Source organism: Falco punctatus (genome assembly GCF_963210335.1).
Source record: "Falco punctatus genome assembly, chromosome: 4".
Lineage (NCBI taxonomy): Eukaryota > Metazoa > Chordata > Aves > Falconiformes > Falconidae > Falco > Falco punctatus.
The window spans coordinates 105330626-105344421 of NC_137583.1; positions in this window are offsets into that span (position 1 = coordinate 105330626).

Sequence of the window (13796 nt, forward strand, 5' to 3'; positions counted from 1 at the left end):
GCTTTGCTTTCTTTTGAAAACAGAATTTTTAAGGGACTGTGTGAAATGCACAGCAATGGGCAGTAAATCTAGCCAGCCAGTTTAGTCACAAATTGTTTTGCTCTGCAGAAGCACCCAGATTTGGATCGTTTGCTGGGAGCAGCATGGCACAGTTCATGTCTTGGTATTCTCTTGGACATTTCCATAATACCTCAATCTCCTGGGCTCAGTGAGAGCTGTGGTCATGCACTGTGCTTAAGTACTGGGGCTCTGGTTGCAGAAGTAAATGCAGTTTGTAAAGCTTGCACTGCCAAGATAGCATGTTTTTCTCAATCTTAATTATGCTTAAGAAAACATTCTTTCTTGTTACACTAGTCAACAAGAAGTATCCACTTTCCCAAGAAATTATATTACAGGAGTTATGAACTGATTCTGAAGGGCAAGAGCATGGTATAAGCCTTAGAATGTGAAAGAAGAAACAACATTCTTGAGTCTAACGTTCTTGCATTATCATGAGTGTGGCAGGCCAGCGGATATGTTGAAGATGTTCTGCCTGTGCTGTGTGTAGACTAGCTAGTGAGAATGAAGTGGTGTGATGAGGAAGACTAATCTGCTTCTACTAGGTCTTGAGGGAACCAGTCCACATGTGCTTGTGGACAGTCTCTCTCAGACTGGAATTCTGACTCATTTGAACAGTCCATGTTTTTCTTGATGTTGGCCACATCTGTGATTCAGCAGCACGTAGAAATATCTTACCTGCAAATCCAAGTTTCGAGGGGTAGCAAAAGTAAGTGGGCATATGCCTTGCTTACACAGATGGCTGGAAACATCTTGGGGATGCCCAGTGTGAAACCTGGGGAGCACTGAGAGCGCTCAGACAAGAAGACAAAGCAGATGGAGAAACTGTGAGGTAGCAGCGAAATTGCTGTTTTGGAGCAGTATACACATATAATCAATTCCTTTATGCTAAAGCTATACATTCAGAACTATTTGAATAACTTGAACCTTGCAGAGCAGCTTTATACAAGTACATGTATGGGTTTAGGGCATCTACAAGGTCAACAAACAGACTGAATTACATGACCTGTTCCTGGCCCATTATTGTTCTGTGGTATCTGATTAGGTGTGAAGGTAAACTGGCCCACGGTAAACATAGCATGTATATCTTCCAGACAGCGTCTGAATACTATATGTGTGCGAACAGCTTGATTAGTAAACATAACTTATTAGTCTTCAATATGTTCATTAAAAAGGACTTAGAAACTTTGCTACCTGGAATCTAAACAGTATTGAATGTTTCTGCCCTTGCTAATGTTATGCTACTTAAAAACCAGAAACAAGCCAACGCTTGGGCAGATCTCCCTATGGTTCAATCTGTTGTCTAGGCTGTTGCTGTCCTAGACATAAGCTTCACTGGCATCTGTTTATAACTGAAAACAATAAGCAAAGAGTTACAGTCCTTGCACAGTAACACAATTTTGAAGATAAGATTCTAAGTGCTATTTACTTGTTCACTGCATTGGGAGGGGCAAGACTACTGTAGAAGTATTTTAGGACTGAGTGATGGTAAGGGGCTACAACTTTACTAATGGTTCTGAACAAATAGTCTTGACAGTATCCTGTCAGCCAGGTTGAGGCGGGAATCATAAGTATATCTTCATCTAAATGAACTACAGAATGGAAACCCTAGGAGTCTGACATAACACCTTGTTTCAATAGTATATAAAATATACAGAGTGTGGGTGTGGGCATGTTAAGATTAGTGGACAGAATCACAGCTGATCCAAAAAGTGGAGCTACACATCATCTTAAAAGTGCATTTCTGCTGGGAAAGGGGAAAAAACCCTACAGTTTTATACAAAATCGGTACAGCTGCAGACTAGACTAACTCGCTATAAGAATCTTTTATTGCCTGGAGGGAAAAATTGCAATAAGAATCTTGCTTTCAGAAAAAAATCTACTCTTCAGAGTAAGGATCTCTAAGTACAAATGAAGACAAGAAAGGAAGGAGGTGTGGTATAATCTGACTAAAAATAACAAACCACAAACACCACCCCCCCAAAGCCTAGAAGAGGTATGTTGCACCATGAACCTTTCAAAGTGAAGTTGGTTGGGAGAAGATAATTTATTATAGCAGTGGCGAGAGAAAATATGGGAGGTCAATTGCTCAGCAAGATTTATTCCTGCACTGTGAGTCAGCTGGTAAGATAGAGCTACGATGAAAAAACCCGACTGCTAATGCTTCCTTCTTTTTGGAATTTTAAGACTACTCACGTGCATAATAAGTGATTGCAGAAGCAGACCCGCTTCTTTTACTGGACAAGGATTGTTAATAAGGAATACTTTCAGGATGAAGCATTCTGGTTTCAACTTGGCTTGGCAGTTTCATTTTTGAGTGTGCCAGAAAAGCACTTGGCAGATGGAGGAGAATGGGATGGAACTTCTCTATTGCAAATCTTTTTCTTCCTGATGTCTGAGGAGGGGTCACTTTTCTTTTAATGCTCTTTGCCAAAAGAGTTGCAGAGGAATGTTCCTGGACTGAGCATAGGCATAAGGGCCATGGCCACTGTACGTTTGCTTATGCATGTTCTGCTGTCTGGCAATAGGGTTATCCACTTTAATCCTCTTCCCTCCCAGAATTATTTTTATTCCTGGCAGCAGTAGTCTGTGCAGATGTGCATGAGAAGACTGGAGCTCTGACAGTCAGAGGAGTGGGTACAGAGCAGTACGGACCACTAGGACAAGATCTGTTATGCTCCGGATCCTTGTACTTTAGATTTTGCCAATGTGTTGAAAAACTTGCTGTAGTCTGTAGAGAATTTAATAAATGATTGATTGCTAGTAGCAGAGTGGACTGGGGTGTGGGAAGGTCGTGTTATATCTGATGTAATGTGGCTCAAGACATCTGAAATAACAAAACCTAATTACATATTTTGGTACCTTGACTGATGAAATAGCAAATATTTCATTCTGCATAAATGAAGTAGGTAAAAGTGCAGACAAATTAATGTCTATCTTGCTTCCAGAAAATTCAGAAGGTCAAATCTTGTTTGTTTTAAAATAAATATATAAAATAAAAACCTTGCCAGAAAAGCCCTAAACCAAATGAAACTGTCTTGGGGAGGCAGAATGAATAAAACTCAAGGAGAAAGAAGGCTTTCATAACTATCATTCCATACTAAGGGAGTATTACTACAGATCCAGTGATCAGAATCACTTTCAATATGTTAAGACATGTCCAACATCTTCTCCAGTTTCTGTTAGCACAAGCTTAGTGTTGTCGTCTTCTGTCAAAGCCACGTTTACACCCTTAATTTCTGTAGCTGTAAATTATTTTAGTGGCCCTGAGCCTGACAGAAGTAGGTTGGTCCAAGAAGTACATTGGGCTATGCATAATGGGAACAATATAGTCCATGCCTTGCATTAATCCAACTGCACGGGATGTGAGATGCTACCAAATTTCAAAATTCTACACCTCCTTATTTTTGTTTTTAAACTTTCTTAAACAGTAGCTGTCCAGTGGAAGCACTTTACCTGTGCGGACTTAAAGGTTATTAACACATGATATTGAGTCTCCTGCTGTCAGCCGCAGGGTGTGGGAACTGGTTCAAACCCTTTCCAGTAACACAAGTCAAATTATGTGGGTGCTGCATTCTGGTCTTATGTTTCTTTGTGGCACATAAAATCGAAACCAGGAAAGCTGACATTTAATACGATCTCTTCCATGTTTGTTTAGTAAGTGAAACTTAAATTATGTATCTTTGAAATTACTCTTCAGATGCTATTCAGAGAATATTAGGAATAAATTAAACAACATGAGACTGAAGATCTGTGACTTTGGCTTTCAGCAAAGTCAGCCTTTTAAAGTCAAAATCTGTTTTCTGAACCTTTCTATAAGGTGTGCAGCTGGGCAGTTCAGTAAGTCCAAGAGGGAGTGAGGAGCAGGGCTTTATCAGACATTTACTTTCATCTATTTGGCATCTCATCCTGTGAGACTGTATACACAGAAAGCAGATTGGTGTTTAAGCTCTCTGTGGACCACAAAATATTGCTCTTTTTGCTATCTTCAAGGGCTTAAAGTAATTCTTTAGAATGATTCCTTGGAAAATAGTGTTTGAAGAGTGTGGAAGGGATGACATTTTAATTTGAGGAAACGCTTTGCTTCCACTTATCCATCTAATCAGTTGACTGTGCTGTCATTAGCATTGCAGTGTGTAGCAGGGAGGAGGGAATCTTCAGTTTGTTCTGGAGGTCATACATAGTCTTTATAGTCTGGTATCAAAGACTTTTCTCCTTCTGAAGAAGGATTCCAGTATGAATGCTGTGGAAGTTGTTGTGAAGCGGTGCTGCACCACGTGGGCTGTCCCCCAGGGGTGTGTTGGTACTTGTGGGTGCTGTGAACCCATCCAGGAGAGCATCCCATACTTCCAGGCTTCCCACAGAGAAGAGATTATTTCTCTTTTTATCCTTGCTTTTTATGGGGCAGTCCAAAGGACTAGAAGTCTGTAATATCACAACATGACTAGGTCTGCTCAATTTTTGAGGCCTTCCTGATCTCAGCTGAAAAAGGATCTGGGCTTTCTTCTCTGTGTTCTGAAAGTCAAACCATGAATTTCTGTGTGTTAGAGGAGGCTGCTGCACAGCGTGCTGGTGGTCAGTTTTACAAGTGCTTCAGAACGTCAGGCTTCTTGGTGCATACTTGAAAGTAACAAGAAAGAATTTTTTTTCCTAGGGACCTAGAACTGATGTATAAATTGCAACAGCAATCAGATTGGTTTAGCTCATGGCTTTGGACCAGGCTTCAGGCAACATTGTGGGGATGCAGAAAGGTGGTTTGGAGCAACACTGGGTTTACTTCTGTTCTGCTGTGTTAAGCATGGGCTGTGTACCTGAGCCTTGAATGCTTTATGAGAAACCAAGAAAAGCATTTGGAAGGCTGGTGGCTGTTCTCACTTACTGAGATTACCCCTTCTGGCCAGGGGTTTTGGAAGTGCTCCAGTTAGTCCAAGAAAAATGAGAGCAGCCAGTTTAACAAGTTACATACACAGCCTGTGCTACAGAAGTTACACAGGATCTGCTGTGAAGTATGCCTGTAACCTGGAGCTGTGATGGATCAGCCCTTGCTGTAAACCACCCTGCTCCATGTGCTTGTACTTTGAAATTATGTGGAGAGTATGAGCAGCAGTATGCCAGAGCTTTTGGAGACACTATTTTCTCCAGAAAAGTGAGCTTATTATTTAATAACAGTTCTAATGATTATTCTGTAAAGATACTTGGGGCTGGTTTAGTATTATGATGTATATCACCTATGGTGTTAATGCAAGTAGAAATCCTTCCAAAACCCTATATTTTTCACTCTACAGGTATAGATGCCTTGCGGAAAGGTAGGCATATGTTATATGTATATGCTTTTAGGACTTCCAGGTTGAGAGTATGGAACTGTTACCAAGAAAAACATGGCTTGATACGAGACTGTCTGACTTGTAGTATCCCATAATGCCATCCTGAGTTTGTGCTGCACTTATTTTCTTCTGTAATTTAAACTTTTAAATCTCATTGAATCTATGTCAGGTATGTAAGATTCTCTCATTTAAGGTAATTTGAGGAGTCCTTCTTTAAAGGAAACGATAAGCTTGAAATTGTATCCATACCCAAAATGCAGATGGATGCCTCTGGATCATTGAAATGGGAGGAAAAACCTGCAAATAACCTCAACAGCAGTATTTGAGATGTTTGGAAGATTAGAGAAAGGGCTTTTCAGTTAGACTTGACGAAAGGATATGTGAAAATGCAAGCAGGGCAGCTATTTCAGATGTTTTTCTGAGCTCAGAAAGCAAGACTTTGTTCGTGCTAATAAAGAGGATTGCACCAAATATACTCAATTTCATTGCAGTTTTTCTCTCATTTGAAATAACTTCCTAAGCCCATATTTTTTTCTATTTTCTCAGATCACAAAGGACAACAAAATGCTTCTGAAAGTATATTGTGTAATTATAAAAGCAGTCATGGAAGAGCTGTTCTAAGTGTTACTGCTTGTTTTCTGTGCCTGAATGACTTATAGAAAAACTCAGAACAAACAAAAAATTTGTATGAAGAGAAATATCATTTGCAAAAGCAATATCAGACTCCAGTTTTCAACCATAAGTTATACGTACATGTGAATTAGTGTATTTAGAAAAATTTCAAGAGGTATTTTTAAGACTGTATGTGGGTAAGGTAAATGTGGAAGAAAAATCTTGGAAGCAGAATTATTAGCAGTCTCCCTCCCAGCTCTATTGTTACAAAATGAAAATCCTTTAATGCCATAATTTTTTGCTTCAGAATTTTCCTTTGACTGACTAGGTCACAGATGACATTTCTATATCAGTACATCTGGTAGATCTAGGACATTTGTCCTAAAAATAAAATAGTGGTAAGTGGTTGAAAAGACCACCAAGTACAAAAATTTACTATTGATACATTTTTACAGAAAAGATTAAATCTAAAGGAATACTTAGAATGCTGGGAAATACATTAACAATAAGGGGTAAAAAAAAGGTACTGTTTTCTAGATGTAGGAGAAATGGCAGTAAGAAGTAAGCTTTCTTAATGAAAGACAGGCTTTGTCCAGTTCATTCATTTAATACATAATTCAAGAATCTAGTTCACAGTTGGATTGTTACCTTCCGGGGGACTCCTAGAAGTTAATTCTTTTAAGCCACTGTTGATGAAAGCAGCTTTAACTTGTAAGAAAAGTTTTATTGCACAAAAGAAATTAAGTAACTTATTTCTAGTTAAATTATTGTAAGCAATACAAAGACCCATTAATTTCCACAGTTAGTCCACACTTGCAGTATTGCAATTTAGTATAGTTGTCAAGACCTATCAACAAGATATATTACTAATGTGTGAAGCTAACTAACGTGAGATGTGACTGAGGTAAAGACTCTATGCGGCTTCAAAAAGAATGAGACGTGAGCCAGGTAACATCTGCAGCTAAAACAGCTAAAGGAACAGATAATGACTTTTCAGCTGCATTAAGCTTGTGCTTTATCGCTTAGGGACATTGTGAGCAGAGGTACCAGCTCTTTGCTTCGTAATTCTTGGTGCTTCCTTATTCTTGGCTCTTCCCATCAGCAGAGCCTCGTACCAGCCAAGGTTCATGTCTGTACCAGTTTTCTTGATGTCATCTCCACTTGATATTGGCATATTTTAGCTATGATGGGACATAATAGACGTATCCCAATTTCTACTGGTGCTCTGTCTCCATGGCCTTCAGGCGATTGCTCTGAGCTACAGTAGGCTGCAAAAATGCCCAAACTGATGCTATTTGTACAAGTGGTTGAATCAACTCTGTTACTCTGTATTTAGCTAGTGCAAAAATTATGCTTTAAAGCTTTAGATTCTTTGGTAGCACAAATAAAGTAATCTTCCAAAATGCCTAAGGTTTCCACTTAGAAGTCTAATTTTGGTCCAGTACAGTTTTCTTTCTTGAAAATAAAAAGAAAGAATCTCTTTAACGTTCTTATCTGTTTCTTAACAAACACATTAAGAAACATGGATCATTTTCCAATTTCTTTTGGCAAGGATGATACGAAAAGGCATGATTCTACTTAGCTCTAGTGATGTCCTGGTTGGCCCTTCAGTAGCCATTGCAACCTGCCTTTCTTCCTTTCAAATAAGGAGGAGGATAGGATTCCTTCTGCATACAAGCTTTAACTCCAATGCCTGCCGCTGTCACATCCAGATTAGATTGTTATAACACACATGCTGTGCTCTGGACTAAACCTTTTAAATTGACCTCAAGTTGATGGAAAAATGACTGTGATGCCTGTGGTGCCTAGGACTTTCCTGGATGCAGTTCAAGATGCTGGGTTTCACCTGCAAATCCATAAATGACTGGAACTTTTTCAGTTGGCAAAATGATTTGGTTTTTCTTATCCTCAGTACAAAGAAGTAGAAGCCCATAAGCCAGATCAACCTTTGTTTCATAGTGAGAGTGCTGGTAGCCCCTCTTTTGTGGGGGTAATCCTTTTTGGGGGAAAGGGGGGGGGAAATAATAGGGAGAACAGGAAGATGATATGTCATTTTGTGATGAACTGTTGTTTATTTGCTGGCTTTGATGCGCGGTCTTGGTTTTTTATGTTGTAGCTTAAATGTACAGATCTGCTCCAAAGAGCAGATTAGTGTCTGTCTCTACGCCTTCCATATCTCTTCTGCTGCAGCTGCATGTAGTGATTTGGAGCAGAATAATGTACCTGAAAAACAGCAATCCATAAACACACTAAAGAAGTTCCTTTCCCTCTTTTTCCATCTTAAGTGCTTGTTTGTAGATCCTGGCCATGTTTAAAATTCTTCAGTGTGGTTGTAAGTTACAGCAGAAAAATAATATCTATAGTCTTGTTCGCGTTGCAAGTCTGATCTGTTTATAACTTTCTAGGATTATGGGTGGGGTAGGAAGGAGATCCTCAGAGAAACCTTAGCAGCAGTGGAAGATTTAGTGTGTTTAAACAAGTTGGGGAATTCAGGTGCCCTAAACAGTTTTTTCTATTCAAGCAAGTGTTTGTACTGCTCTATGTGAGTTACCAGCTGCAGGGTAATTACTGCATGTGAAGATTTCTCTTCCAGCAGTTTTTTTTAAATGAACAGAGGTGTTGCCTTGTTGTGGTGCATGAGAGGCACTGTTGCTCTATAGGTGGATGTTCCACTCTCCTGAGCACCAGCAGTCGTTTTCCTTGTTCAGTCACTTCATGTGGAAGAAAAGCACAGTGAATTTAGCAATTCTAATAAAATCATTTGACAGACACTAGTTATTCACATAAAATTGTTGTCTTGAGCATCACGTGGCTGATGAATGGATTTAATAGTAATGTATTAGTTGGTGGAAATGGATCACCTGCTTTTGTGGAAGCTGCAGAAGCTGTTGTTGGGTGGTGAATTCATCACTCAATGGACTGAGGGGAGAGAAGAACAAACTACTGGTGGTCCAAAATATCTTCCCCCAGAATAAAGATGTGAGAGGAGAGCGCAAGTAGAAATCCAAGTATAGGTCTCAAGTAAAACTATTTGAAACGGCTACATATATAGTATTTAGATTTTCTGAACATATTCCATGTTCTGTAATAAAAATGGGTAGTGGCCCTACAGAAATGAACTGTATTTGTGGTGTTGGTGATATTTCTTTCCTGTAACTTTTTTCCACATGCATTTTCCTCATACGTTGTTTTTCCAGAACACTTTTTCTCATGTGTGCGCACCATAAATGCTTGTCTGAACGTTTTTGTTGCAATTAAAGCACTGGCGCTTAAGGGACCCTTCAGTGAAGGTGCAGCAGAAAAACTTTGTGTGCTCAGGCTTCTCCTTCAAGCCTCTCCTGCAATTCTGAGTACTTCAATCACCAGTTCTGACCAAGAAGACATTTCCTTCTTACAGAGCAGATAGTAGAGCAGACACTTTGTCACTCCTGGTACAGGTTTACTGATCTTACCAGTTTTAAGTGTGTGTTCAGGAAGATCGCTTGTCCGACAATTTTCTTGCTGCCTTTGCAGACTAAATGACTCTCCAGCCACTCACTCAACGATACACCCTGAAGAATACAACTAAATTGTGGCAGCCCTGTGTTATGCCCTATAATACTTGTACAAAATGAAGGGTTCATAGCAGTTGAATACAAAATAATTACTCTTTCATATGTTATCTCTTGTCCTGCTCTATAAAACATTCAGCTGTTGTCTCCATCTCGTGTGTTTTTCCAGTTACCTTGCTCTTAAAATCATACAACTTTCTTGCACCCTGGTTAATTTAAAATAATGAAAGGACGTGCGTGTACATTTGAATTTTTCCTCTCTCAGAAATGATACGGTGAGAATAGTGACCTTTGTATAAACCTTGCTTGCTGCCTGTATGTCTTTTTCCAGAAGTGTCTGCTGTTGCTCTGGCCTTGCAGTGGATGCCAAATAGTTAAAGGGATGTACCCTTTATAACTGTGTGGTTTTGCAGTACTCGTCTAATCCATATTTAACAGGAATTTAATGTGTCCTGCAGAGGTTGACAAGACTTATCTCATATATTGTTATTACATTGAAATAGTAACCTTGAGGGAGGAGGAGAAGCTTAATAGGACTTTATTTGCTTCTGATTCTTGCTATGAAAATGTTAGCTCTTCTTTGTAGGCATGAGATCCACTGCTTAATATAACAGGCCCTGGCAGCAGCTGTAGAGGACTCCAAACTTAATTCAGTCATATTGTCCCATGCCAAGAGGCTTGGTACAGGGAATAATTTAAACCTAAAGAGGAATTTGAGGTGAATCAGCAGACCTATCTTCTTTCAAGCTGAGAAGGGCAGCAGAAAGCAGAGGGGGAAGGAAGGTCCTCCTCTATGGGCAGGTCTCTTCTCTCCCCTCCCCTATCCCAAGTCTCTAACTCTTCATCCACAAATTAATTTTCTAACAAGCAAACATAAATTGTTTGTAATGATGGTTTGTGTGGGAACATAAATGCACATTCATATTAGCTTTGCAAAATATACTCACTAACTGCTGCTGTGTATTCCCTTTTTTTGAGAGGGTTTGGGCAGGACACCAAAACCAATGAACATTCACTTTTAATGCAGTCTAGCAGCAGATGGTCTGAAACAGCCCATGGACTCAGTATCTCTTTTGAAGTTCAAAATTATACTAACCAGCAGAAGCAAAGATAATGAGGTGAGCAATTTGTTTTATGACAAGTAGGAAAAGAAATTTGTTTTCAATTACCCTGCCAACACATGAGACAAGGTTAAAGTATTTAGAGATACACCACCATTTGGGTTTTAGTGGTGTTCAAAGTGTCATTGCTTTGTACGACACCAAAAAAAAAAAAAAAAGGAGCTGCATGAGTTAGGCTGAATTTGATAGGCAAGGATTATGGGAACAGTTGGAGTAAAAGCACTGAGGACAGCTGATTTGGTTTGGGTTTATATGGTGGCGCGTTACATGGGGTTTTTTCTGTTGTCTTCTATGGCAAAGTGAATTTTTCAGATGTTTTTCACATATATTCAATATTTACTTCTAGGAAAAGATGGATTTTATTCTAAGAATTACTCCATTTCCCATTACAAAACCATATGCATGTAACTTAAAGCGCGCAAAAATATATGTACTTGAGTCACCGAGTTTTCCTATTTTATGGTGTAGTGCATCATGAAATCTGGAAGAAATAAGTTGAATGAATGTTATGTTGGCTTCTATATATGGTGTTCTGGGAACATAATTGTCATCAGAAATTACTATTGTTCATTGCTTTTGATTTCACAATAAGTTGGAGAAGACATCAGTCTGAGAACTGGCATGAAAGCTTGTACAGCACAGACCTCTACCCTTTGTAAGCCTGTACACAGCTGTAAAAGTTTTTTGAAACCTTCTGCAGCTTTTCTTGACTGTCCATGCACACGTGTTCTTCTGAAACTGCTATTTTGTTACAGTTTCCCGTTTTTTGTGGACAGTGAGGCCTGCCTTGCACTGCTGCACAAAGCTTGCTTAACCTGGTAGTACCACGTGGTCGTTCTCTGGAGCAAGAGCCACTGGTGGAGGCACCTCTGCCCAGGGTGCGGAACTGTCCACCCCCTTGCATACATGGGGGGAGGGGGGCTTTGTGGGCCTCCTGAGATGGGATCATAGGTTTCAGACATGTTCTAGATTCTTTGCTCTCCTTCCACACCTCCTATCTGTTTGGCGCACACACCCCACCTACCCCCTTCGAACTTCTCCCTCAATCTACCTTCACCTCTAGCGTTTTAGGGATTGTTGGAAAGTGTGTGTAGAGCTGTCCATGATTGTTTGAAACTTGCATTTACACTTTTATTAATATATTTTTATTAAAGACAATCTTACACACTTTATAGCTACACTTTTAAATTTATTTTAAGTTATATTTATAAATATATATAATTTATGTTTATATATATTTATATAATTTTAATTGACATAATTTAATTTTTATCTTCATATCTATGTACACATGCACAGATGACACTTTATGTACTTACTTGGCATAAGTAGATTTATATATATACACCAATGTGTACAAATGCGTGGGGTTTTTAGAAGTACTTACTGTCCTTTTTCATTTAGGATCAGGAAGTTTTGAGTTCACATGGGCATGGTTTTAAAAAATGACAACCAGGCAATTGCAGAGAGTGTGAAAACACGTGATGTGGAGGTGTGGGACTTCCCCTAGAAGTTACGGCTGGGACACCAGCCACCCCCTGGCTTGGGAGGTGATTGCCCCAGTGCTGGTGGTTGTGGCAGGGAAGCTGTGTGTGCTCCACCATTCACTCTTGAAAGAAACGCCTACCCTGTGGATCTGTAGGGCACACGTGGTGTAGAGCTTACACACAGCTCCCTCACCCCAAACAAAGCTGTTCGGTTTTCATCTGTAATTTAAATAAATAATACAAAAATCTGGGTATTTTTAAGAAACGCTAAGTAGAAGCTTCTAGGTTTGTGTACATCTCTATACTACAGCTTTTGACCTTATGTTTCACGTTGCTCAGCATGTGATATTCTGTCTTGCAAAAATGCCACTGAACTGTTGACCAGAGCAGAAACCCTACAGGCTAGGTCCTTGCTACAATGACCAGTTGTTTAATAACCTAGCCTGTCAGGTAAAAGTCACAAAAAATTAACTTTACCTCTTTATTTAATACAAATATGAAGGTGGTTCTTCGACTCTGCTACTATCGTGACTCCATCTTTGTTAAAAATCTTGAAACATTAATTTGTGGAGGGGGGTGGGAAGGCACTGGCTGACAAGTTACTGATTTAGCTAGGAGGGGACATACCCCAAGTTCACTAAGAACCTGTGGAGACATGGGCAGCTCAAGAGTGGGTGATTTTTCACTTACCACTGCCCTTTATGGGTACTGTGCCAAGGGCTTTTTGTAAACCTCTGGAAGAACTGGAGAGTGATACAGTTATCTTTCAAGTGCTTGCCTCTTGCTCCAAGGCCAACTATTATGGGTCACAGATTCTTTCATGCCCTGGACGTTGCTGTTTCCGGCCTTTAATGTTTCCACTTCCATATGAAACACGTTTTCTGCAGTCCTTTTGTAGGACTAATGAGTCCCACAAACTCGTTAACGGTACCCAAAGAGTTTTCCGGCAGTTCAAATTAGTTCATGTGGAAAAAAAGTAGCACTCCTCATGCTTGCTAAAGTTAGCTTGATCATTTTTTCATTAGAAGAGCTTCAACAAATCACCTTCCTGCCACTGGTGTGTCCTGGAAAATAAGTCCAACTCCTTGACTGTACAAGTAGAAGCAAGATAAGCAAGGAGGAAGATAAAACTTTAAAACCGTTGTAGATGGTACTGTACAGCCATGTCTTCCATTAGCTGAAGCAGTAGTGTGATGGGCCGTTAAGTCAGGCTTCCTTCTCAGTTCAGTTTCTCAGGAGATCTCTGCTGTGTCTGCATCTTCTCAACCAAACGACTGCAATTAGCTTCTAGGCCTTCAGGGAAATGTTAATAACGCACATGATATCACTATCATTTAAGTTGCTCTGTCCCCTGCTGATCGTTTTACTGTTTCTTAGGCCTTCTACTGCTGCAAAAATTAATGAGAACGAGAGGCTCAAACCTTGACAAGGTAGTTGAGGGAATCCTTTGCTATCCTTAAAGTAGGTCGTAAATAATCCATTTTTGTTGCACTTTTTTTGGCATCCTACCTTTTTCCAAGGATACATCCACCATAACTTTATATTCACTGTTTATATTAGTAATGGAAGATGAATCCTTCCTGTATGTAAAGATGTTCTGTGCCAGTGCATTAACTTTTCTGCTAACTTATATTCTTAAATTAT